The sequence below is a fragment of the Periplaneta americana genome, chromosome 6 (assembly GCF_040183065.1).
Source record: "Periplaneta americana isolate PAMFEO1 chromosome 6, P.americana_PAMFEO1_priV1, whole genome shotgun sequence".
In the NCBI taxonomy this organism is placed as follows: Eukaryota; Metazoa; Arthropoda; class Insecta; order Blattodea; family Blattidae; genus Periplaneta; species Periplaneta americana.
The window spans coordinates 116,596,654-116,600,102 of NC_091122.1; positions in this window are offsets into that span (position 1 = coordinate 116,596,654).

Consider the following 3,449-nt stretch of genomic DNA (forward strand, 5'->3'; position numbering starts at 1 on the left):
GGTGGCTACTTAGTACGTAACTTTTTTCATCATCTCTTATCTGTGACTGACTAATCGTCTGGAAGGGGAGGACTTTAAAAAAATGTTTAAACTTCTCTCCTCTCCTTGTTTTTTGAAGGGGATTTGAAATATGCTACACTGTTACAGGTACATGTTGATCTGATTTTGAATTTGCTTTGTATGTGTGAATTCACATACTTATTCTGGCGAACCTGAAAGAGATTATATTGAATGGATTATTCCTAAGTGGTTATAAATTATATACAGTGTAACAAAAATTAGTTTACCTTCGATATTAGAGTGCTATTTAAATTACAGCAAAATATTTGCTATTATTCAACTGAAAATTTTACATAAAATATCACGCTGACAAGTTTAATTGGTAATCTTTTTTGCCAGTGTTCAACTGTGTTTTAGCTGTTTTTCAGCCATTTCAAACCTTCCATTTTCGGTAGTTTTCTTGCTTAAAAATGCGGCACTTAGTCTTTGCATTATGAAGCTGAGAGATAAAGTTTTATGATTTTTTTTTAAATCAAGTTGCTTATTTCTTAGCAAATTTTATTTTTGCATGTTGTTAGTCATTGGTCATTGTTAGAGCTTTCTAAAGAGTATTTCTTCATTAGCGTATATTGAATGTTTCACAAGATATTACTTTTTTTTTATGGTGAGAATACATACACTACAGTCCTTGCTTGCTGTTGCGCAGTTGAAATAGTTTTACTCTTTTCATTTGTGCTGCCCAGAAGCTGTGGTCATCGTGGAAGAGAGAGAAAGATATTCCAGGAACATTTCATCACAGTCTAATATATGCAGTCACGAAGCTTGAGTTGTGAGGGTGCTAGGAACAATAGACTGTGTCTGTACTATTTCGCATTGTCTGTAATGAGGCGATAGTAGCAATCCTAGTGGTTAGCAACTATCTATGGATGCATATTTACTACGTATTGAGCTTCGTGACTGTATATACTAGACTGTGATTTCATGCTGTACTATATCAGATAAGGCTTAGCAGGGGCAGCGGTCCTTAGGGGGGTTACCAGGGCCATGTCTCACCAATATTTCGCCCCCCATAAATTTTCTGTTCTCATTTAAAATGCGTAAATTTTGTTCAGGACAGTGTACTGGATTCATAAGTATGTCAGTAAATTTCGTCACATGACGTGATGTGTGTCAGTAAAACGTCAAAGATTGTATGACACTAAAATATTGTGAACTTGGGTCACGCATCAAAGAGCCCCACAACTTGAATCACATTAGTGCTCAACTGTCATTTTGCGCAGCATGCAATATCGCATTCATTGCTGATGGAGATTCACGAAGTGTTATGAAGTTATCGTTATGAATATATGCTTCACTTGGGGCCCGACTAGCCTGGTCCAAATGGCAGACAGAAGCAACTGTCGCAGATATTTGTTGTTCTGTGAGTTAATTCTAGAAGTGTCAGTGTGAGCTTCAGATAGTGCATATGAGCAAAGTGTGTAGACATGAATAAAGTAAGTTACCTATTAAAAACATAATTTTATTTGTTAAAATTAGAAGTTAAACGACTAGGCACACAACAACCTAATGACTTCAGTTTTACACAGGCAGATGGCAAGAAAAGAGAACTTTCTGTAACTCGTGGTTTACAAAAAAATCCTGGCTAACTGTAAGTGGCGAAAAACAAAATTTATTTTATTTCTAATGTCTATTGTTTGGTGGCGAGAGGCTGTGGACGTTGATAGGTTGCAAAGATTTAAAACATTTAAGTGAGTGCATCAAAAAGAAAGTGCAATACATTCAGAAAATGCTTGTAAGTTTAAAATATTTGGAACTAAATATCATAGCACAAATTGATTCTGTGATCAAAATTTCAATCCAGAAACAGGTCACAAAAAACAGGCATATACTAGGAGAGTAATTGGTTCTTTAGTATTTTACGGAACTCACATATTATTACTGAGGGGTCATAACGAAAATCAGGGATCGGTAATTTGGGGAAATTTGTTAGACTTGTTATTTTTATTTGCCATCCTTGATAATGTATTGGATGAACACTTAAACAGTACTTCTGTTTTTAAATATACTTCACACATTATACAAAATGAATTATTAGACAGTATGTATGAGGTATACATCGATGATCTGAAGCAGGACATTAATTCTACAGATTTAGTTGCTGTGCAGGCTGATGAAACAGACATAACCTGCAAAAGCCAATTTGTTATTATTTTGAGGTATATAAAAGATTGTAAACCCTGTGGAAAGATTTCTTTCTTTACAAGAAGTAAACAATTGCATGGCTAACAGTCTGTGTGAGGTTCTAAAACAAAGTATACAATCTTTCAATTTAGAAAATAAACTCATAGCTCATGATAGTGCTGCAGTAATGAGTGGAAACCAGGGTGTGGTCCAGACTTCGATGCAGAAACATTTCCTTATGCGAAATTTGTTCACTGCTACATCCACCAACTTAATTTAATTATAAAAAGTGCATGTTCAAAACGCATTAAATCAGTGAAGTTGTTTTTTGCAAATACAGTATTGCTGGGTTCACAACATTCTTTGGTATGCACTTATTGGACACAGAACACAGTAGGTCACTGCATTTAGGTGAAGTGAAGAATAATTACCTGAAAGCCCAGGAAAAAGGTCAGCAGTTGTGAGAGAACTAGTACCCAAAATAATCAAGGGAGTTGTAGTGAAAGGGTGTACCCTAATATAAAAACATATTACTCAAAAATCATTTATTTCTGTTAAATTCAATAAAAAATTCCAATACAAACAACAATTTTTGAACAGAATAAAGGAATCAGCTAAAGATAAATCATGGGAACCCCTCCTCCAAAATTCAAACATCATCCGTGAAGAACCAAGAAATTCAGCAGTGGCAGCCTTCCGCCTTTTAACCGAGCATGATTGTTTGGCAGCTCATTTATATAGGATCGGCATCTCCCTCTCACCCAATTGTGTGTTATGTGGAAAGGATGTAATCATGAATAAGCTCCACCTGGAAAATTGCGAAGCTTTGTCTGTTCATCTCAACATCACAGAAAAATACTGGACTGCAAGACAGTTGATGGCTTCATTGCCATGATACCAGAGCATTGGCAACCAACCAGTTATAGTGAAGTCGATACTGATTCATCAGAAGATGATGATGGCCACCAAACCAGCTCACCTAGGCATAGCATCATAATTGAACCCATGCCAGAACAAATTGAAGCTGTTTGTTATATAATCATTACTGGTAATCTAAAGAACTCTGAATGTATTCTCCTTTCCAAAAAATTTGTTGACATACAGTATATGAAGACCATGAAGTGAAGATTATTTTCATAAACAAATATGGCAAAAAATCCAGACTATTTCTTATAGATAATTGCGATACTGCATGGATTTCATTTAAACAGATTATAAAGATACCCCCAATTCCAGAGGCAAAGAGTGTTGGGAACAGTTTTGTATTC